Here is a 25,371-nt window from a genome sequence, read left to right as displayed (position 1 = left end):
GTGAAAATGTAATCACATGTCTGTTCTAGTATAACATATATGTCCAATGAATACCCGCTTATCATCTGCATTTCTTCTTGGTATAGCAATTTTAATGGCCAGTAGTGTATTAAGCAAAGCGTATTTATGAAAAGGAAAATGAAAACTGTAGCTTCAAGAGGCGTACTTTCCAAACGACCTGCGTATACTCACGTATCCCGTTTCGGTATGTTGGAAGCACAAGGCAGTCTGACGTAAACCGTTTTTGCTTCCGCCTTGAATAATCGAGGAAGCAATACCTCAAATAATTGTCCTGTAAATAATAATCTGTAAATAAATGCGTGAGCGGCTGATGATATTCTCAAACAAGTAAGGGTTGCGTTCATGAGTGAGGGCGGTATGAAGGAAGAAATTTACGAAGTTAAATTAAAGAATTACTATAAACTGAGCGACTATATTCGAGTGGCGCAAATATAGTGAAGTGAAAACGGAGGTTTAAAGAAGTTTTGTTCCCGTTGTGGAGAAAACTTGTTCCAGACTTGCAACGGTGGATAGCAAATATATCTAAATGCGGAATGACGCATGCATATAAACATTAAGCTGTGTTACTTAGCGGGATCTTATCGTAAGGAATGGACTCTCGACTTCTTCAAGAACCTTCCTACTCTTCTCTTGGTGTAGTGGAGCCCGGTGCATGTAAAACCACGGTGGAAGAAAGCACTCGGCAATCCACGCTCGTAACACACATACAGTTCTAAAGTAAGCCGCACTGCTCAACTGTGGTGGATAAGAAGACCAGTTGCCGCACTATGGTACCGTACTGATTATTGCCTATGCACTCATGTACGCGCCAGCATTGTTGCCGCCCAAAGGACTTAGGGACAATGTCAATTTAAAAATAAGAAGTGAATCTCACAAAGACGTAGATGAAAGTACATTTTGAGGGAATTTGTAAGTAAAGGAATAAATGTGTCTGCACTAAAAGTCCATGTGTTAACATAAAAGGACACTCCAGACCTCAGATTACCGAGAATGAAATGATAATGTGACAAAGTAGAACGTAGTATTTTAATGTATATGTATACATGTATGTAGTATAAGATGTTATCTAATTTCTGTAGAAACATTTGTTTCATGTGAACTATCATTTGAGAAACAGATGACATTCTTCAAAAGCATGGGATACTATAAGGAGTCGGTGGTACAAAAAACTACGCCTTGAAGGCCTCTTCACGAATGGATCAAGGGCATTCCAATTACTCAACCCATTCCTGACTCCTCGTTCGACTTTTAACACCCAATAAGTCACTACGAAGAGAACATGTACCTACGTAGGAATCTTATATTTTTTTCTTGTATCTGTTTTATTGAAAGACAGTTGTTTTATTGTATTCTTGAAATTTCAATGTATAAAATATGTACAAAGAGAGAAATCACCTTGTATGTAGCCAATATGATACGAGAGAAGTTATGCGATATAATTAGATAAGTTAGAATGATTTTTTGTGTGTAAAGACAATCTTGTTTATCTTACTATAGAAGCAGAACGAAAGACCATTTCATATTACCGTAAAAACTGATGGACAATAACGTTATGAATACTAAGATTTTAAAATATCTGAGAACACTCTGGCACAAGTGAAAGATAGTATGTAACAAACATTTTGTGAGTTGAATCATTGGGCTCAGCCGTGTAAGTGTGGGCTGCACAGACTTCGCTCAAGGGGGGGGGGGGGGGGGGCGGTAAACCGTTAACAAGAAATAATATCGGTGCCAGTTGGAACATTATGATATCTTTAGAAAAACAGTGGATACGTTAAGGTCACATTATGGTATCTTTACTTTTTAGCGTTGAATAGAGCTGGGACAGATGGGAGTATGTCCATTCATTATTTAATAGTAACCATTCAAGTAAAGAAGTCATGTACAAAATTGTGGTTTTCCTATGGTATCTTTTACTGTAGAGAAGGCGATGGAACTTAGTGGTTCTTCGAGGCTGTAAAAGGAGGTAAGTGAAAACGTATTAATTCCCGACTGGCTCTGACTTGGTCAAAATGGCCGCTTGCGCGGTACATAAGAATTAAGAGTGTAATTATTAACCTAGTCAAGAGCTTGCAGTCTTTAACTTCCCTATTACATGGTCAAAACACGAAAGGAATAGTAGCTTTCTCTAGTACATCTCATCAGAGAATCTCTCTGCCTCCTGCATACCTATCTAAAACGAAAAAGGTATTTTTCTGTCTAGATCCTTATCATGAAATACGACACTGGGAAATAAACCGTTTGTATTTCTCTCGCTAATGTAAATCCCTTTTGTGTGCTGCGACTAATGATTTCGTCGAGATTAATCCTCAAATTGCGGGCTTGTCTGATTTTCTAAATTTTTAAATTATTTTTCTCTCACAAACCAGTCGACAATTTTTCTACTTCCGTCAGTAAATCCAAGTCACATAGAAGGAAATTTTACAAATGTCTACATGAAAAAATATTTGCAGTTGCTTACAGAACCACGATTGTACCCAGGCATGCGCCTCTCCATCCGTAGCATCGTCGGCCATGACCGTCTTTCTACAGGACACAAAAAATATGGAAATCTTATGGGGAGAGATTGGGACTGTATGGAAGATGTTCTGAGGTGTGGGGTTCATCTGTTATTCTGTTATTCTGCGCAACGGATTAATCTGAGATGTACCCTTTACCCTGTGGCTCCTGCAAGATGCAATTTCCACCCCCACACTACTACAGAAGTCAGACAGACGCTCCTAACGTTCTCAAGAGAAATGCCTGAAAAACTTTCAACAATAAATATCTTCTGGAGTCGTCCGCTGTAAGGAAATGACACAAAAATTCACAAAATTTCTTACGTAACTAGTGGGATACTTGGGTACTGCAGTAGTGCTAGTTAGTGTAAGAAAAACATGAAAAATAACGGAAGTTAATATTTATATTGCAAAAATTCTGAGAAATCACAATGGCACTTTTAGTTATGAATTGAACACGTCATATCCTGGTTCTTTTCGGAATGTGAAGCTACCTCTCAAGGATAGGATTCGCTAATGAAATTTCTATACAAAGTTTAAGATGGTTGTTGACTTGGCAGAATAGCTGAGAGGCGCGCCTACTTAACTTGAATAATTATCCTTTAGAATGTTGCTAGGTACGGTCGAGGCTATCGCGCGTGAAATGCAGTGAAGTGTACTGTTGTGGAGGAAATATGGGGCTCGGAATAGCTGTAGCGCACAATACCGTAAGCTGCAATGACTGCTGTCTGCGCCGCTCGCTGCTGACAAATAAGATAACTCTCGTTCTATCTGGATTGACCTTCGCCAATCAAACTCTCCCTACGTCTTGATGAAGTCAAGGACTCCTATTCTCCCCTAGTCTAACTTATTGGCGTGGTACGTCTGTCAGATAACCAGTCCACCGCGATGCCACTCAAAATTCGCTCGCAGGCGTTTGACTATAACTCTGTCTGTTCACACCGCACAATAAGTGTGACGGCCAACACAGTGAACAATGCTTAATCACAAGAACTCAAGAGTGGCACTTCGATTCGCTCTCGACAGAGGTGCTCTCCCAGTGAGGTACTGAGGAGAGACTAGTTCCTCGCTCCAAGAGCGACAACGGAACGGCGCCTCTCCACCCCAGATGTGAAGAAGTATATCTTTCGGTCTCTTCCATTATTCCTTCAGCTCAAAGCGTCAGAAATATCGTCTGCAATCAGCATTGCTCTTTTAAAACGGGAGAATGACGTTTCGTTTAAGGCGACCAATCCGGAAAGCTGTAGCATTGGCATTTGGCGTTTGCTATCTCCCTGTGAAAATCTCTAAAACTGCGTGCTACGTGTAAAGAATGCGTAGGCTGGCCGCTCCCACACAATGTAGCGGAATTAGCTTTTAAGCCAAACACGGGGTCGTTCCCCCTTTTCACTCAGGCCCACGCTGTCCACTACATGGGCGGTCACTGGCCGACATAGGCTGGGTCGTCCTCTGAAGGGACCGGCGTCCCGTTGTGCGGTTTCTCTCCTGAACTAAAAGCTTCTGTGACCGTTGTGTCTGGAATGTATGTGTGTATGCCATCCTCGTGTTTTTTAGCCATGGTGCGCTTACTTGTTAATTGCATATCGTTTACATGAATTCATACAATATTGACATTATCTTATCGAGTTTGGGTTTGAATGAAGCGTCTTGATGTGCGGCATATGATTGTGTGGGCGGAATATGTAAGTAATGAAGGTCAAGAGACAACGACGTCTTACATCCGCCCCTCCTTCTGACAAAATTTTTGTCTGGGGTTTGACAATGCCGAGGAAAACATTGACAAAGTCAGGCAAAAATTGTTCTTTTAGATTTTCCAATAAACTTTTCTCAGCAATTCTTAACAATTTTTTCTAATGATTTCTTTGTAGCTATCGTTTCTATTTTTTTAATTCTACAATTTATGTTTTCTTGTTAGGCAAAAATAGGCCTTACAAAGGTTGTTATTCTCTGTCGTTGCCAGTACGTGTCTCTGTTTTTCTTTTTCATTTCCAAAAATCTGTTTTTACAATATTAATTTTTATAAACTCATAAGTGTACAGTGTATCATGTTTTAGTGTGGTTATATCTTTTCTTTAGTTAAGCTTGTGTAAATGTTCACAAAGGCTCTGTTGTGTTACTTTGTTTTATTTATTTAGGCATTTTCTTTTTGTTTATGTGTCATTGATTTTTTTTTTTTTTTTTTTTTGTATTAATGAAGAAGCGTTTCCGCTTAATTCTATCCTCGATGTTAATATTATTACCCCAGAAAAGTGTTTTTGAATATTACTTAAAGAAGAAAAATCCTGCACAAATCCTTTTCTAATTTTACATATAAAAGAAATAAATAGACTTTCCTTGAGTTTGTGAGATTATATAACTATACTAAGTTTCTTTACAAAAGGTTTAAGGTATCTATAAATTGTGGATTTAACATACATCATAAAAGTAATTACTTTTACAAGAAAGGAAAAAGGTACTTTTACAAATATATCATTTCCTTAACTCTACCTTTGTGTTATATCAGTCTTCTCCTTTTTTTTTTTTTTTTTTTTTTTTTTTTTTTTTTTTTTTTTTTTTTTGCTGCATCAGTTCCTGTGCTCGACGATCGCCACTGAAATAGTGGAAGGCGTCGACTCATTTGTATGGGTGTCACAAATCACGAGAGAAGCACTCTGGCATGCGATGCTGGGTCTTACTTGTGGACATTGTCATCATGAAGTGGTACTTTTAACCGATGATGATGACTGTGGTTTCCTGCATAAACAGTGATGTCTTGGTACTCCTTTGCTGACACACCTGGGACGGTGTGGCAGTTTGATGATTGTAGTTGACTACCGACGATCGTCACCCAATATTGTGCTGTGACGTCTTGGTACTTCACACCTGGTTCGGTATGGCAATTTGATGATGTGGTAGGGAGAATACTGTTCATTTTGCTGAATCTGTTTCTAGATAATGTTGGTTGGTACTACTTAATATTCCGTTTGCCGTTCGCTTGTATTTGTTTGACGATTCAAGGTTTATTTTCGGAGAGGTGGCTGTAGTAGTTGCTATGCCTCAAAGTTCATGGAAAGACGTTTGTAGCAATTTGCTTTGTAGGATAGGAAAGAAAGGTATCTTGCTGTCTTCTGCCCTTCTTCATCTTGCACCTTCTGTTCTTTTCTTCTTTCTTGCATTCTTCTGTTCTTCTTGGGGTAGGAATATGTGAATTATAGTGCAGATGTGATATAGGATTTGTAGGATCTGATTGCCTTTCCAACTGTTACTTGATGAGTTTGTAGGTCTTAGTAATTTTTGTTCCTTCATTGTCGTCTCGTCATATTGTGATTTTCCCCACACTCTTCTGTTGTGTAGCAGTGTCGTGACATATGAAATGTCCATGCTGCACTTTGTCCTCCTGAAGTCCGACCTGGTTGCAACCTGCATTTCCAGTGTGGCGTTGGTCTTCAAGTTGTTGTTATTGCCCTAAGTGCTTTCTCAACATGTCTGTACCCTCTCCGTTGCTATCTCGAAGCATCTGGTGTTAAGGGAGCTGGTGATTGGTGTTGGTGGCGATGTCCCTCTGAAGCACAGAGATATTTACAATTTTTGTTTTACATTTATTTGTTATTTACAAAAAAACTCTGATTTTATATAATGCAAAAATTTTCTGATAGTGGCAAAAACTATTGTATATATGTGATATCTTTTCCTTATTCTACTTATGTTCTACCACTTCTTCATTCTTTTAATTGTTGTGTACCATTTATCGTTTGGGTGCATGTTGTAGTGTACTTGATACTACAAGATATTGTTAGTGTGTATAGTGTCTCTTTTTCTTTTAATTAATGTGTGATTTTGTTGGTCTATTAATTTAACTTTTATTTAGTGGTTGGTATAAGATAGGGTAAACGTTAGTTTGTCTAACCTTTTCCGCATTTTTCAATTCAATCTTTACGTTTTGCGTTGTTCGGAGGCCTAACTTCTACATCTGGTTTCTCTTTGCTGTGTTGTTCTTGTCTTTGTGGACCATAATTTCCTCGGTAATTATTCGCGGCCGGCCGCGGTGGTCTAGCGGTTCTGGCGCTGCAGTCCGGAACCGCGGGACTGCTACGGTCGCAGGTTCGAATCCTGCCTCGGGCATGGGTGTGTGTGATGTCCTTAGGTTAGTTAGGTTTAAGTAGTTCTAAGTTCTAGGGGACTTATGACCTAAGATGTTGAGTCCCACAGTGCTCAGAGCCATTTGAACCATTTTTGAATTATTCGCGCCCTGGTCTCGCCAGTTGCTGTTTCTAACATCGTGACATCTTTCAAAGTACCCTTGACCGTTGGCATTTTGATTCCTAAATCCATATCCGCCACTGTATGAGTGTCCATTACCGTTCCTATTTCGGTACCAGTTATTCTGGTTATAGTTTCTATGCCAGTTGTCTCCATTGTGTCACTGTCCTTGTCTGTTAAATTGCCTGAAATTTTTGGTGTTAGGATTACGATTATTATTATTATTGGAATATTCGTTCCTAGTCCTCTCCTTTTGCTGTTCCCTTTCCTTTTTCTTTCACCTCGTCTTCTCTAAACATAAATTCAAGTTCCCTTAAAACCTCTTTGAATTCTTCGGTATTTTCATTTTTTCCTACTGTTGCCTGTTGATAATTTACCAGTAATTTCATTCTACACAGACGTATCAGCTCTCCGTTACTGTATGGTTTGTCTAGGCATTGATTCTTTTTGTCCATTGCATCAAAGAATTTTACCACGCTTTTCTCTCCTGAGTTTTCATATGCTGTCATCTGAAGTAACTCGTATTTAATTTTGTTTTGCGCCTCTTTGGACCAATATCTTTCGAGAAATGCTGTTCTGAACTGTAGGAAAGACGTACAGGTAGCCGCGATCCTTTGCATCACCTCTGCTACTGTCCCTGACATGTGTGCACAAACGAAGTCAAGTTTGTGAGCTACGCTCCAGTGGTTTGGTAAGCCTACTTGAAACTGTTCGATGAATGTGCGTTCATGCAAGCTACCGCCTTCTTCCTTGAAATGTTGAAGTTTCTAACTGTAAGGAAGTGGTCTGTATCATATCTACTCATAAATCCGGTTTGTGGCTTATTCATGGACTCAAATAATCTGCCATTGCTTGTGTCGTCGTGTTTATTCTCTGGTAATCTACTGCCTGTCTGCCTATTCTCAATTTCCTGACTCATATCCGCGTCATATCGTATCATTGGTGAACAAAAGTGTTGTTCGTGTGTTTCTACTCTCGTCGTTCGTGGTGTAGTACCTGTGCTGCTATTATGTTGTGTCGCTGGATTTACTGGTTCAGTTGCCTGTCTTTAGATTGGTATCGGCTGAATGTATGTGTTCCGTTTCTCTGGGTACTGTGCCTTGTCCTGTGGCATGTCATTTATTACTTTAATCGGGGTTTTATGCTTCGATTTCTGCGCGAATGTTACGTGTAGCCTTGGTTCTACTTGAACTTTCTTATACGGCGTGTGTTCGTGTACTGAATTAATGCTTGACGCGTCAGTTGTTTCGCTACAGGTGTAATCGGTCTCGATCTTTTCTTCGATAGTTTATATCAACTCTGTTCGAAGCTTTTCAATATGATCTTTGTTTTTAAGTACTATTTTGCTAATCCGCTGATCATACTTTTTCAGTGCAACCTTTGCGACCTTGCTTTGAATTGCTTGTTCTTCCGAAATTTGTATTGCTGTTCGAGTGGCTTTTTTCGTAAAACGTTCTACCTTTTTGTCAACGTTTACGATTTCCAATAGGACCTTCTCCACGTCAGGGCGTAATTGCTGCTGACCTTGTGTTAGTACCTGAATTCTTTCTCTAGATTCTTTCGCGTCTTTGTTTATCCGAGTGATCTGACTATCAATTCTGTGCGATCCCTTCTTCCATCTGGATTTTAACCTGTTGGATCTGTGTCTTAATAGGCTGATTGTCCTGTTTCACTTCCTGATTATCCTGTTTCAATTCCTGATACTGTTTTGTTATCTGTGTATTCTGTTTCGTCATACTAGCGTTCATTTTTTGTAACATCTCCATGATCGCGTCCTGTCCTGTAACATTACCTTCTGCTGAACTATGTATTCTCGATCTATTGTTTTCTACTCAGTCAGTTACGTCGTTTACTGGGCTGTGCTGTGGCGTTTCTAAGTTTGATAACTGCAACAACCCGTAATGTCTGTGTTGAGGACTAGTTGCGTTTGTCATTGAACCATTACGTGGCGCAAACAACTCCGCATTCTGCCCTCTCTGTTGTGTATGTCTTGTGTTCGTAGGTACAGTTGCGTCTGTTACGGAACCTTTTCGTGGCGCTCGTAACTCCGCAAAATTCTGTGTCTGTTGTTGGGGCATATTTAGAATGTGTACGATAGGTTCGACGTATTCTAAACGTTTCCCCTCTTCCTCACTGTCTACTTCTCTTTGAGCGTTAGCTAACTGCCGGTTCACTGACTGTATTGACGCGTATTCTGTCCCTGAATATGCGGCAAACAAACACGTTTCCAGTGCTCGTTTCGCTTCTAATCTTTGCTATTTCCGAAGTGGGCTGTCTATTTCTGGCTCAGAATGTGCCCTACCAGGAATTTCATATTCTGGAAATTCGATGTTCTCATCCCTTCGATTCCCATCTGTCTGATCTGTCTCAATTTTATCCAGTCTAACTGAGCCTGCTGATTCTGCAGCTCCCTGACTGTCCTATCCTCTGATTCACCGTCTGCCCTATTTTCACGTTCACCTTCTGTCCTATTTTCAATAAGCTCGTTTACTTGCTGTCTATCTGGTTGATTCTCCCCCATCTCGTCTACTTGCTGTCTCTCACGTAACCTTTTGGCTTGTGCTCTCGTTAACATGGAAATTCTTTCAACACACCACAACCCTATCTACAAAACTGTACGACCACTTACCAGTTGGTTGAACCAACAACAACAACAGCGTCGTGACTTCTTGGCTAATGTTCTGTCTGCTCTGCTAGAGTCTCCAATCTCTACCTGTGCTCTTGCAAAGGGAGAAAAACGTTATTTCTTAATTCTAATTTATGTAATGCTGCGTCACACTGCGTCTCTGCGTCACTCTGCGTCAGTGCCTATCACCTGAAAATTCTATGCCCTAACAGCTACACAAAAATAGCAAAAAAATGCAAAATTTTCCAACACAATAACACACGCCCTTTTCCCTACAATTCTGCTCTCTTCAGTACTGTATCTATTCTGATCCCAATCTTTACAAATAGCTATTTAATACGTGAAAGAAAGTTATTCAAAATGCTACTGCTGCGACCTGCCATACCTGCTTACCTATTTTACCTATCCTGGCAGGGTCGCCATTTTCTGAGGTGTGGGGTTGATCTGTTATTCTACACAACGGATTAATCCGTGATGTACCCTTTACCCAGTGGTTCCTGCAAGATGCAATTTCCACCCCCACACTACTACAGAAGTCAGACAGACGCTCCTAGGGTTCTAAAGAGAAATGCCTGAAAAACTTTCAGCAATAAATATCTTCTGGAGTCGTCCGCTGTAAGGAAATGACACAAAAAATCACAAAGTTTCTTACGTAACTAGTGGGATACTTGGGTACTGGAATAGTGCTAGTTAGTGTAAGAAAAACATGAAACTAACGAAAGTTATTATTTATATTGCAAAATTTCTGAGAAATCACAATGGCACTTTTAGTTATGAATTGAACAAGTTATATCCTGGTTCTTTTCGGAATGTGAAGCTACCTCTCAAGGATAGGATTCGCTAATGAAGTTTCTATACAAAGTTTAAGATGGTTGTTGACTTGGCAGAATGGCTGGGAGGCGCGCTTACTAAAAAAAAATGGCTCTGAGCACTATGGGACTTAACATCTATGGTCATCAGTCCCCTAGAACTTAGAACTACTTAAACCTAACTAACCTAAGGACATCACACACATCCATGCCCGAGGCAGGATTCGAACCTGCGACCGTAGCAGTCGCGCGGCTCCGGACTGAGCGCCTAGAACCGCTAGACCACCGCGGCCGGCGCGCGCGCGCCTACTCAACTTGAATAATTATCCTTTAGAATGTTGCTAAGAACGTTCGAGGCTGTCACATGTGAAATGCAGTGAAGTGTACTGATGTGGAGGAAATATGGGGCTCACAATAGCTGTAGCGCACAATACCGTAAGCTGCGATGCCTGCTGTCTGCGCCGCTCGCTGCTGACAAATAAGATAACTCTCGTTCTATTTGGATTGACCTTCGCCAATCAAATTCTCCCTATACCTTGATGAAGTCAAGGACTCGTATTCGCCCCTAGTCTAACTATTGGCGTGGTACATCTGTCAGATAACCAGTCCACCGCGATGCCACTCAAAATTCGCTCGCAGGCGTTTAAATATAACTCTGTCTGTTCACACCGCACAATAAGTGTGTCGGCCAACACAGTGAACAACGCTTAATCACAAGAACTCAAGAGTGGCACTTCGATTCGCTCTCGACAGAGGTGCTCCCCCAGGGAAGTACTGAGGAGAGACTAGTTCCTCACTCCAAGAGCAACAACGGAACGGCGCCTCTCCATGCCAGATGTGAAGGGGTATATCTTTTGGTCTCTTCCATTATTCCTTCAGCTCAAAGCGTCAGAAATATCGTCTGCCAATCGGCATTGCTGTTCTAAAGCGGGAGAATGACGTTTCGTTTAAGGCGACCAATCCGGAAAGCTGTAGATGAAGGTCAGGAAACCACGACGTCTTACAATGTGTAAGGGCGGTGTAGTCGAGACAACGTTGGCAACATGTGGACGGATCCACAGTTTCTTCCCTCTATGTTCCTATATTTAAGAAAAAAATTCTTTACTGAATTGTTAACAAAAATTTCAGTTGATGTACCAGAAGGCTGTTACCAATTGCTAGCCCAATATTTTGGTAATTAAATTTCTCTTTGAACTAAAAGTAACTATAAGTTGACGATAGTTCAAGTATTTCCATAATTTCACCTTGACTTAGTTTCTTGTACAACAATAAATCCTCTTGAATCACCTGCAAGTATTCTTTAATTGGCACAATGGTATATAGATCCGTCATTTGTAGAGATGCGTACTTGGCGTCGTATGATATTTTAGTATCGGTCATGGTTTTTCAAGGGTATGTGTATGTCAGGAGTTAACGTGATTGAAACTGGCTACGAAATTTAGAAATGTGACAACAGAAAAAAAACTGGACATTGGCTTGCAATTAAACTCAGCGTATGCGTAAGCAAACGTCTGAAAGCATTACGTATGTAGGCGCCGTAGAGTGATTTTAAAGGCATTTATTTCTAATATAGTTTTAACAATGAAATGAATCGCTCTGACTGCACAATACTTTTTATTTAAAATTGCGATCAGTTTCGCGTCAATTGAAGACGCATCCTTAGGTGACAGAGATTCTTTTAGCGGGCTTTTTGTTTACAACTTGATGTGAGCAATGGGGAGTAGCTCTAAGGTAGTTACATTTCCGCTACGACTTGTTGAAAAGAAGAGGATGGGTCTTCAGTTGACGGGAAACCGGTCGTGACATTTGACAAAAATTATTTTACAGCCAGTGAGGATCATTTCATTCAAAATGTGGAAATTTGGCTGCGGTCTTCGGCAATTTAAAGTAACATGCTTTAATTATGTGATTTCGTGTGAGTGTCTCACTCAGTCTCGTAAGAGCCAGTTACACTATTTTGAAAAATAAATAAATTTCTCGAGAACGGTGCTGAAGTTTCATGTTTTATATGGACATGAGATATATAGCTGCCATTAAAGTTAGATGTGATAAGTAAAGAGACAGAGATGGTTTATAAGGATGTTCACAGATCCTATTACAAGCTTCTAATGGCTGTAGTGGGGACTTAATAGATGAAGTTTCGATGAGGAACGCATGTCCGGAAATGTTGGGATGAAAAATGAGTTTGAAGATCGGATAACCTTCAGATCTTCCGCTACAAACTGGGAAAAGAGCGCTGTCTACTCACTATTGCAATTATGACGTCACACACCATTTGCGACACGTCAGACTCTCGACTTCAAAGGACGTCGTTTGTTATCTAGGACAGAATCCGACGACGAGCAGATGAAATATTGTCCACTCCATGAGCTTCTGTAGAGAACTCTTGTCAGAGCTCATTGTCCTGCTTTAGGGAGGGGGGGGGGGGGGGGGGACTTGAAATTGAAAGTGTTTCGCTCTTTAAATTTATCTTACATCCGAGTGGCATGTTTCCGGAGAATTTATCTACTAAATTCACTCTACAACCTGTAGAAATTTGTAGTACTAATTGTGAAACATCTTGTATACCACCCAGAAACAAAATCTCTTGTGTAAGCCATTACATTTATAGAAGGCCGCTTTACACCCCCGACAGCACCATCCCCTCCTTCTCAGCGAACGAACCGTTTCCCACGGTCTCTCGAGCTGTATGAACGATGCGAACGAAGATGCTAGTTCCTTCTTTCTCACAATTTGCTTTCACAACGCTTGTGAAAAGTCAGATATAATAATACTGCCGTAATAACCGACTTTCTTTGTTAATGTCTCTTATTTGGTATGTGAAAACCCACTGAACTACGGCGGTAAGGCTACTTCGTTTAAACTTATGAGTCACATGTTAACTGGGATCTGCCTCGTAATCTTTTGCGTATGTGACGCAGATTATCTGTCTCCCTTGGGATCTCTGCAATCATTGCATTCATTATCACCACCATCATCTTTCAACCTAAAGGATTTTTTTCTGTGATCTGTTCAGACTTACCAAGTAAAACACAGAAATTTTGTCTTATTAGGTCAGGAATACGGATATCCCACTCCATGTATAAGCAGGATTAAGGTGTTTTAAAATAAGGCCCAAATTACATGAATTCATAAGCTTACGTTACCTTCTGCAGTAAAATAATGGTACAGAGAACTGTAAGAGCAAACTCAAAGAATGGTGATCTTGCATCTACACAATTCCTTTATGGAGGATAAATTTTTAGATTAATAGATCCATGTAAGACGTCTTCAAATGTTGCTATCAAGGAAAAACGATATATCAATTCATCCTATGATAAGTAATCTTGACATACTTCATCTTCATCTACAGGCTGATAATCAAAGTTTCGCTGCTTGATCCAACGCAAACAGAATACTATTGCTGGCCGCGGTGGTCTCGCGGTTCTAGGCGCGCAATCCGGAACCGTGCCACTGCTACGGTTGCAGGTTCGAATCCTGCCTCGGGCATGAATGTGTGTGATGTCCTTAGGTTAGTTAGGTTTAAGTAGTTCTAAGTTCTAGGGGACTGATGACCACAGCTGTTAAGTCCCATAGTGCTCAGAGCCATTTGAACCATTTGAGCCAGAAAACTATTTACCGTATGGGCACCCAAATTTATAGAAATGATGTCCAGACTGTGCGCTGCAGGTTTTGTGTTGTTCGTAGTGCTCGTGTCATGACTTGCAGTTAGGCACCCGTACCGGTACGGCGATCTAGAGTTCAAACACAAACAACAGTGCGCATTACAGTGGCAGACAGTCAACATGGCTCTGGACAAGGTAAGCAACAACAGCAATAGTGTCGCCTCTCTTCGCGAGTACTGACGCATTAAAGAAATACGGAGAGGGCGTCTTTTCACACCGGGGTTGAAGAACATGTCTCGGAAGATCGAATTGCCTGGCGATTTGGGAATAGCTCCTGGGAGAAGCTGACGGCCAATTGCGCCACAAGTTGTTAAAGGAGTTGTCGTAGTTATGGCTGAGAATGATAGACGCAGAGTGTGATTTTCAAACAGTGTACGAGCCATGTCAAGGCAGCTGAACATTCCGTAGTTCACCGTTAGAAAAGTGCTGTGAACAGTTGTGAATTAGAATCCGTACAAACTTCACATTACTCACAAAATTTTGACACGTGACTTGGGGACTAGAGTAAACTTTGGTTTTATGTTTCTTGCAGGTGTTGAAGTTGATGAGAAGTGCCCTTGGGACATTTAGTGGGGTGATGAAGATCAACGGGGTAGTGAACTCTAACTGTCTCGTTTGGGGATCGTCACCGCCAAACAAGAAGTTCCCCCGAATTGTGAACGCGTCACTGTGTGGTGTGGCTTCACGGCACAGTCCTCGATTGGTCAGTTTTTCTTAGAGGAACTCGCGCCCCAAGGACCAAGAACAAAATGCAATCCCCGCCGAACTGAAGAGAGGTGCTTTGGACTTAACTGTTTCGACGCACGGTGGAGCTACACGTCACACTGCTCGTGAGCTAGTTCGGTTACTCTGTGACACATCTGGAGAAAGCCGAATCGTTGGCCGATAGTCCCATACTACGTGGCCACCAAGATCACAAGATTTGAAACGTGTGATTTCTGACTGTGGGGTTATCTGAAGATCAGAGTTTAACACCAGCTGGATGTTGAAAATGAGCATAGCGAAGGAGGTAGCCAACATTCCACCTGCTACGCTTTGGATAGCAGTAGAGCAATTGCTAGCACGGTTCTAGGCTGTCATGGATGCAGGTGGTGGTCACATTGCGCAACGTTTGTAGCCTGGAACGTAGACGTGGAACGCAATTAAATTAACGAATGTTGTCCTCTAATTTGGAAATTATAATGTGTTTCTTTCAATGGTTTATTTGTTATTCCCCTTCCGCAAGCCCTCGCAAATGTTTCCACAAAGTTTCATTACCATATCATCGCTCGCTTTTCATGGGGGGCCGTCGTAAGTAGCGAAAGTTTAATTGCAACCATTCTGTACGTCTATAATCCGACAACCAACGTATAGTGGGTAAAGGAGGATAGTTTTTGTACCAATGTCATTTCTTCCCTTTCCTGTTCCAGTTGCGAATTGTTCGCGAGAAGAACGATTGTAGGTAAGCCTCATCGCCAGCTCGGACCCCACTGATTTTAACTTCGTGGTCTTCTCTTGAGATGTACGTAGGCGTAAGCGGTACATAGTTCGAGAGGTACATAGTTGAGAGGTACCTGTGGTCTAGGGGTAGAGTCTTTGATTCATAATCAAAACGTCTTCTGTCCCGGGTTCGATCCCCGCCACTGCCTCAATTTTGATAAATTGACTTCCGGCATAAGAAGTCAGCCTCATTCTGCCAACGGCCTTGTCAAAGAGGGCGGAGGAGCGGATAGAGGTTCAGGGCACTCTCTTGTCCTAGGGGTGGGAAGAATCAGCAATGATCAACGACATGAGGGTGCAGAAGGCAATGGAAACCACTGCATTAAAGACACGTAACGTGTATCCACAGGACATGTGGCCTGTAATTGAAGAAGTGTCATGATGATCTCTCCATTGGCAAAAGATTCCGGAATAGTCCCCCATTCGGATCTCCGTGAGGGGACTGCCAAGTGGGAGGTTACCATGAGAAAAAGATTGAATAATCAAAGAAAGGGTAACGTAATGCGAGTCGGGGCGTGGAATGTCAGAAGCTTGAACGTGGTAGGGAAACTAGAAAATCTGAAAAGGGAAATGCAAAGGCTCAATCTAGATATAGTAGGAGTCAGTGAAGTGAAGTGGAAGGAAGACAAGGATTTCTGGTCAGATGAGTATCGGGTAATATCAACAGCAGCAGAAAATGGTATAACAGGTGTAGGATTCGTTATGAATAGGAAGGTAGGGCAGAGGGTGTGTTACTGTGAACAGTTCAGTGACCGGGTTGTTCTAATCGGAATCGACAGCAGACCAACACCGACAACGATAGTTCAGGTATACGTGCCGACGTCGCAAGCTGAAGATGAACAGATAGGCAAAGTGTGTGAGGATATTGAAAGGGTAATGCAGTATGTAAAGGGGGACGAAAATCTAATAGTCATGGGCGACTGGAATGCAGTTGCAGGGGAAGGCGTAGAAGAAAAGGTTACAGGAGAGTATGGGCTTGGGACAAGGAATGAAAGAGAAGAAAGACTAATTGAGTTCTGTAACAAGTTTCAGCTAGTAATAGCGAATACCCTGTTCAAGAATCACAAGAGGAGGAGGTATACTTGGAAAAGGCTGGGAGATACGGGAAGATTTCAATTAGATTACATCATGGTCAGACAGAGATTCCGAAATCAGATACTGGATTGTAAGGCGTACCCAGGAGCAGATATAGACTCAGATCACAATATAGTAGTGATGAAGAGTAGGCTGAAGTTCAAGACATTAGTGAGGAAGAATCAATACGCAAAGAAGTAGGATACGGAAGTACTAAGGGATGACGAGATACGTTTGAAGTTCTCTAACGGTATAGATACAGCAATAAGGAATAGCGCAGTAGGCAGTACAGCTGAAAAGGAATGGACATCTCTAAAAAGGAAAACATAGGTCCAAAGAAGGTAGCTGCGAAGAAACCATGGGTAACAGAAGAAATAATTCAGTTGATTGATGAAAGGAGGAAGTACAAACATGTTCTGGGAAAATCAGGAATACAGAAATACAAGTGGCTGAGGAATGAAATAAGTAGGAAGTGCAGGGAAGCTAAGACGAAATGGCTGCAGGAAAAATGTGAAGACATCAAAAAAGATATGATTGTCGGAAGGACAGACTCAGCATACAGGAAAGTCAAAACAACCTTTGGTGACATTAAAAGCAACAGTGGCAACATTAAGAGTGCAACGGGAATTCCACTGTTAAATGCAGAGGAGAGACCAGATAGGTGGAAAGAATACACTGAAAGCCTCTATGAGGGTGAAGATTTGTCTGATGTGATAGAAAAAGAAACAGAAGTCGATTTAGAAGAGATAGGGAATCCAGTATTAGAATCGGAATTTAAAAGAGCTTTGGAGGACTTACGGTCAAATAAGGGATAGATAACATTCCATTAGAATTTCTAAAATCATTGGGGGAAGTGGCAACAAAACGACTATTCACGTTGGTGTGTAGAATATATGAGTCTGGCGATATACCATCTGACTTTCGGAAAAGCATCATCCACACAATTCCGAAGACGGCATGAGCTGACAAGTGCGAGAATTATCGCACAATCAGCTTAACAGCTTATCCATCGAAGCTGCTTACAAGAATAATATACAGAAGAATGGGAAAGAAAATTGAGAATGCGCTAGGTGACGATCAGTTTGGCTTTAGGAAAAGTAAAGGGACGAGAGAGGCAATTCTGACGTTACGGCTAATAATGGAAGCAAGGCTAGAGAAAAATCAAGACACTTTCATAGGGTTTGTCGACCTGGAAAAAGCGTTCGACAATATAAAATGGTGCAAGCTGTTCGAGATTCTGAAAAAAGTAGGGGTAAGCTATAGGGAGAGACGGTCGTATACAATATGTACAACAACCAAGAGGGAATAATAAGAGTGGACGATCAAGAACGAAGTGCTCCTATTATGAAGGGTGTAAGACAAGGCCGTAGCATTTTGCCCCTACTCTTCAATCTGTACATCGAGGAGGCAATGATGGAAATAAAAGAAAGGTTCAGGAGTGGAATTAAAATACAAGGTGAAAGGATATCAATGATATGATTCGCTGATGACATTGCTATCATGAGTGAAAGTGAAGAAGAATTAAATGATCTGCTGAACGGAATGAACAGTCTAATGAGTACACAGTATGGTTTGAGAGTAAATCGGAGAAAGACGAAGGTAATGAGAAGTAATAGAAATGCGAACAGCGAGAAACTTAACATCAGGATTCATGGTCACGAAGACAATGAAGTTAAGGAATTCTGCTACCTAGGCAGTAAAATAACCAATGACGGACGGAGCAAGGAGGACATCAAAAGCAGACTCGCTATGGCAAAAAAGGCATTTCTGGCCAAGAGAAGTCTACCAATATCAAATACCGACCATAATTTGAGGAAGAATTTTCTGAGGATGTACGTCTGGAGTACAGCATTGTATGGTAGTGAAACATGGACTGTGGGCAAACCGGAACAGAAGAGAATCGAAGCTTTTGAGATGTGGTGCTATAGACGAATGTTGAAAATTAGGTGGACTGATAAGGTAAGGAATGAGGAGGTTCTACGCAGAATCGGAGAGGAAAGGAATATGTGAAAACACTGCTAAGGAGAAGGGACAGGATTATAGAACTTCTGCTAAGACATGAGGGAATGACTTCCATGGTACTAGAGGGAGCTGTAGAGGGCAAAAACTGTAGAAGAAGACAGAGATTGGAATACGTCAAGCAAATAATTGAGGACGTAGGTTGCAAGTGCTACTCTGAGATGAAAAGGTTAGCACAGGAAAGGAATTCGTGGCGGGCCGCATCGAACCAGTCAGTAGACTGATGACCAAAAAAAAAAGTTCGACCCTTCTAGCGAAGCACATCTTCCTATTTTTAAAAGTAAAGCACACAGTGATGCAGAACGCCTCTCTTGAAGCATTTGCCACTGGAGTTGGCTGAGCGCCGCGAGGAGTGGCCTCGCGGTTTGAGGCACCACGTCTCAGATTGCGCGCCCCTCACGCCGGAGCTTCGAGTCCTCCCTCGGGCATGGGAGTTAGTGTTGTTCTTAGCATAAGTTGGTTTAAGTAGTGTGTAAGTCTAGGGACCGATGACCTCAGCGGTTAGGTCCCTTCGGAATTCACACAATTTGAACATTTGAGAACAGTTGGCTGAGTATTGCAGTGATGCTTTCCCGCTTAGTGAAAGACTCTGTAATCGAACGAGGAATTTTGTAAACTGCTACTTTCATGGATGGACTACTCGACCTGAGCATTCTTTCAATGAACCTGACAACTGCCTTACTTGCGACTAATTAAACGGCTTCGTACCAGATAAAAACGCTCAATACATACACTACTAGATATTTTATGGATGTGGTTGCTTCCAGTGATTGTTCTTCGTGTAGTCATACAGTCATGGATTTTTCTGCCTATTTATGCACAATAAAAATGGTTCAAATGGCTGTAAGTACTATGGGACTTACCATCTGAGGTCATCAGTCCCCTAGACTCAAAACTACTTAAACCTAACCAACCTATGGACATCACACACATCCATGCCTGAGACAGGATTCGAACCGGCAACCGTATCAGCAGCGCGGTTCCAGACTGAAGCCCCTAGAACCGCTCGGTCACAACGGTCGGCTATGCACAATACGTTACATTTGTGTAAATCGAATGCCACTTACCAATCGCTCCCACCGGGTGAGCGCGTGCTTAAAATAAATTACTAATGTGGCATGCCATGCGTACGTCGGTTGTAAGCCCTAACCACCAATTCGCTTGAAGCCAACAGCCACACACGGGCAGTAGACGGCGTGTAACAAGATCGAAGTGATTTCCAGAATTGTTGGGGCAACGTGAGAATTCTCACTGCCCTGTGGGGTAAAGCCCTAGTGCACGTCGTTTGTGTTGCCTTTCTGAGTGCAGTATCTGCCCCGTGTGGACGGAGTATGTTGTTGATTGTAATATTGCGTTTGTGCTGTTATAATGAACCTAATGTAAACAAACATCCCCGTCCTTCCAAGTAGCACCAAGACGCTTGGATCAGCAGGAACAGTGCCACATATTTTCACTCAGTGGTACAGTGATGATAATGTCGGTATTCGTTGACAAATAGCTTGGTGCTCAAAACTCTGTGCTCGTTGCGGGACTGAAATTGGGAAGATAATATTCTCGTGCCACTAAGAGTAAGACCAATACCTTGGATTGTCCTGCTACTGTACTAGAGCGCCTTAACCACTTCCACTACGAGTGCGGTTACGTTACATTGGCTAAAACCCAATTTTGTCGATGACGCTTGCTAACTTCGCAAAGTTTGCTAAATTACAGCTCCGGGACATGCTGAATTGGAAGTCTTTCTGTAGAGCTAATGGGTGCTTCGCTGACAGAAATAAAGTCAAATACCGACAGATCGTTGTTACAACACCATAAAAGAGATATAACTGAAGGTGACGTCCCAATTGAGAAACCAATCGTGAGATCGGTAGAAGCCATCCTCTGTTATCTTTCTAGCTAGGCCCGCAACGTTATTCGGCTTTTTCTAAGAACCACCGGATGAACGTGGTCTCAAACTGAATCTGTAAGTCGAGCTCTACGTCGCACTTGCTGGCTTGACAGAACGTTGTTCGCGAGAGGCAATGATCCAGCTTCGACACTTGCTTCTAAGTGTCACTGGACTGCACTTACTTCGACACGGATTACGAGACTGTTGAGTTGCCCTGCAGCAGCCACCTGTTACTTCAAAGATGATGTTGGTTGTCGTTGCAGAGACCTGGGAAAGAGTCTTGAGCATCAACACAGTGAGTTGTAAATCCTCCAGTGGCGTGGGCAGCTGCTTTATTAAAGAGACAGCCATTTCCCATGGCTGACAAACTACCCTTTTCCTTGAACAAATTACACACATTTCGTGCTTTTGACAAACGTATTGAACAAATGCGAGAAATGAATTAACTTAAACGTTACAATACATTTTGCATTACACGCTACCACGTAACTGTGGTCTATATCACACTCGCACGCCGAGTACGTACACTGAAGAACCAAAACATTACTACCACCCCATTAGTAGTATGTTGGTCCACCTTTGCAACGCAATACAGCAGCTATTCCGTGTAGCATGGATTCGGGAAGTCCTTGGTAGGTTTCTGGAGGTGTGCGGCACCACATCTCTTCGCAAACGTCCCTCGATTCCTGTAAATTACAAGTTCAAGGACTCGGAGTTGGTGCCCGTATCTGTCCCATGTGTCTTCCATCGGCCTCAAATCAGGCGAGTTTGGTGATCAAGACATCCATGTGAGTTCACTATCATTCTCCTCAAACTACTGTAGCACGATTTTGATCTTGTGACGTAAACTGTTACGTACTGGATGATGTCATTGCCGCCGAGGAAAACATCAGATATGAAGGGATTCTGGTAGGTCGAAATTATGTTTACGACAATCGACAGCTGTCGTGGTGCCTTGACTTACTATCACAGGTCCCATTGAACCCCAGACAAACGTTCCCCATAGTATAACACTGCTCGCACTGGCGTGCATGTTTCGAGCAGCCATTCGGTTGGATGACGGCGGACACGAACTTCGACCTCGTTCAGCAAGGAACGTGATTCAGCAGATAAGACGACACTTTTCATTGATCTGTAGTCCAGCATGTATGATGCGCGAAATGGTGTACTCCGATATACTTAACGCCTGCACCAGCGTTGTACTGTGTCGTCAAATATGGCACAGATCACCGCCTAACATACTTTACACAACGAGTAAGCCTCCAACCTCCACTTTCTCCCATGAGGCGTGGATACCCAACACCATGTCACCTGATCGTGTTTTCACCGTCCTTGCGACAGCATAATACGAACAGCCGACCAACCATTTTTGTTAGAATGAATCCCCACCACTCGCCTCTGGACTGCTTATACAGGGTGAATGAGCTAAAAGTTGCACCGAAAATATTGCGGAAATGGAAAGTGCTACTGACGTGCGCTTGTCACAGAATGGGTTGATGGTCAGGGGTTCGTACTGCTAGCCAATCAACAGATTGTAATAACACTTACAAAGTGTATTTTTTGTGCAAACGTAAACTTTTTAAATTAATAACGCCTACTGACATTAAGAAAACTAAAGGTAAGGTAAATTATAACGTCAGTGGTGTCTGTTGCAGGATTTCAGTTCTATTCGTTTGTAAGTAGGCTGTTTATGTTTTCTTATTGGCAACGTTACGTAGCGCTCTGTATGAAAATCACTGGCTGTGCTGTATGCAGTCTGTGGCGAGTTTGCATTGTTGTCTGCCATTGTAGTGTTGGGCAGATGGATGTGAACAGCGCGTAGCGTTGCGCAGTGGTGGATGTGGGGAGGGAAATGGCGGAGTTTTGAAATTGTAAGAATGGAAGTCATGAACTGCTATGTATATTATGCTTTTTCAACACTATTAAGGTAAATACATTGTTTGTTCTCTATTAAAATCTTTCATTTGCTAACTATGCCTATCCGTAGTTAGTGCCTTCTGTAGTTTGAATCTTTTATTTGGCTGGCAGTAGTGGCGCTCGCTGTATTGCAGTGGTTCGAGTAACGAAGATTTTTGTGAGGTAAGTGATTTGTGAAAGGTATAGGTTAATGTTAGTCAGGGCCATTCTTTTGTAGGGATTATTGAAAGTCAGATTGCGTTGCGCTAAAAATATTGTGTGTCAGTTTAAGAACAGTCATGTATAATTTTTCCAATGGGACGTTTCACGTTTACGAGATGTCGTATTTTGAAGAGATCCCACACCGACACTTGCACAATAATTGTGGTAGCACACGCTAAAGAATAACGCAAGTGCATTCCCTAGTTATGTCGATTCTGACCAATGACGAGACAATTGACTATCACAGGTTGTGTTCAAAATGACCACCGGTAACGGCAACACACACTTCCAGTCCGGTATGGAACGACTGCTGCACATGTGGTAGTATTTCAGCGGTGATCTTCGAGCACGTAGCAGTAATATGTCCTTTTATATCTTCGGTTGCAGTTGGTATGTCTCTGCAAACAGCGTCTTTCAGCTGTGCAGACAGAAAAAAAGGCTACAGACGTCAAATCTGGGGAACAGGCCGGCCAAGGTGTAGGTTCTCTGCGTCCAATCCAACAATTTGAAGACAATTCGTGAAGACGTGCTGTAGTACTTCGTGCACTGTAGACTGGAGAGCCACCATGCTGGTACAACAGGTTCCTCCTAGTCTGCAGAGGAACGTCTTCCAGTATCTGTGGAAGATGGTCTGCTAGGAGGCTGCAGCACTAGTGCGCATTCAGTGTTCTGTCTATGAAAAACCGGACTATGAATTGGTGATTCACTATCCCACACCACACGATCACGCTCTATGCACGCTGACGTTCCACCTCACGAAGAAAACAGGAATTGTCAACAGACCAGTAGTGCATGTCTCGGAGGTTTGCCTGGCCATGATTATTAACGTAGCTTCATCACTAAACAAGATACATGATGCATCTGGAGTATCCTATCTTAATGCCCGTGTACAGACGTTAACACGATTCTCATAATCGTTACCATGCAGCTCTTGATGGAGAGAGATGTGATATGGATGGAACGTACGTCGACGTAGAATGAGTACGACACTTGCGTGCCCCATGCCATTGACTCGTGCAATTGCGCTGGAGCAAACATGCAGATCAACTCCAACAGCAGCAAGAACAATTTCCCCCTCTGCTGTCGTCACTTGCTTCCTTCTGTTACGTTGTCTAGATGTTACACTGCCGCTTTCACGTAACTGTCTGAATACGTTGATAAATAATTGCTGAGATTTTCACATTTGTTGCCACACACACAACACAAGATCGAACTGCATTCTTCCTACACTCCATACACCATGAGCATGCCGGCTTTTTCTGCCCATCGTCCACGCAAGACGTACTAATGGTTCAAATGGCTCTGAGCACTATGGGACTTAACATCTATGGTCATCAGTCCCCTAGAACTTAGATCTAATTAAACCTAACTAACCTAAGGACATCACACACATCCATGCCCGAGGCAGGATTCGAACCTACGACCGTAGCAGTCGCGCGGCTCCGGACTGAGCGCCTAGGACAAGACGTACTGCTTGGACGGTCACACACTAACTGACTAGCAAGTCGCAATGCACTCAACGAACTCACTGTAAGCAAATATAAAAACATTGTATCTAGTAACTACGCAGGTTGAATGGCACAGACAAGTGCTGGTTGAGAACTTTTCGAAATCCGATATCTCGTAAACGACTTGCACTAGACGCCTGCTACAAACATCACTTACATTCTAATTTACCCTACTTTTAGTTTGTTATTGTCAATAGGCATTGCACCATTTTAAAAAGTATAGGTTTGCACAAGCAATATACATTCTAAGTATTGTTTCATTCTGTTTATTGGTTAACAGTACGAGCCGCTGACTACCAGTCCATTCTGTGAAAACCGCACGCTAGTAGCACTTTCCATTTCCGCAATATCCGCGGTGCAAGTTTTAAGTGATTCACACAGTATACTTTCTTTACAGTGTCACGTGCCCGTAATGCTACTCACCACCAGCTGTTTCGGCGTGCTAAAGTCGAGTTTTAAGCAGTCATACAGCTTTAGCAGCGCTCTGTTCTCTTAGGGCGCCGTCAACACAACCTTCAATTTTATTGTTTATGCAAGGTAATTTACGCAAAATATCTGTGTGCTTTTAGAAGGTTTCCCTCGTTCTAGGCCACTGCCGCACTTTGTTGGTTTAACATCTACCAACAATACCTTTGATGCCCTATTATCGGTGCTTACCCGTGCTGTGTTTTAATTTGAGCTGCTGTTCGTATGGCACCCAGTTTAGTCACCCCTACGTTGAAAGATCTTCTGACACAGGCTACAGCGAGCGAAGGGAAGTACTCCCGACACATGAACGTGTTCACCTTAGAAGGTAGATGCATGATGACTACCTGATCCTCCAATGATACGGCTTCTGCTTACCACTGCTTCTTGAAGCTCAACATTTTATGATGATGACTGCACATTACGGCTTTTGTACTGATGAGCATTAGAGAGAGGCCTTTCATCTGGAAACTAGTTGAGCAGGTGAGTGGTGCAGTGATTAGTACACTGGACTCGCATTCTGGAGGACAGCGGTTCAATTCCCCGTCTTCAAGAACTGGGTTCTTGGAATTTTCCGTAAATCGCCAAAGGCAAAACCAGAGATGATTTCATGCAAGAGGATACAGATGATTTTCTTCCTCCACCTTTCCCATTTCGAGCTTGTACTCTGCCCCTCAAAAAATCATCGTCTGCGATGTGCTGAAGGGTAATCTTCTGATCTTTCTTTTTTCGAAACTTTTTATGACATAATAAAGAATAACACAGTAACTGGAAAGAATTTCACATTCATAAGTAGAACCTATTATTATTGTATTCACAAACAACTTTTTGGGGAGGCAACCACAGCTCAGAAACAGTGTGAATAACAGTAAGAAACACTCAGCACTCAATAACCACTCAAATTGTCATAAAAATTAAAGAAGTCAAGAATGATGAGGTGTTTCCAAGTGTCGCATACATAGCTA

Source organism: Schistocerca americana, chromosome 1, assembly GCF_021461395.2.
Source record: "Schistocerca americana isolate TAMUIC-IGC-003095 chromosome 1, iqSchAmer2.1, whole genome shotgun sequence".
Taxonomy (NCBI): Eukaryota; Metazoa; Arthropoda; class Insecta; order Orthoptera; family Acrididae; genus Schistocerca; species Schistocerca americana.
The sequence above is the reverse complement of the archived record's forward strand: the minus strand, read 5'-3'. Positions refer to the sequence as shown.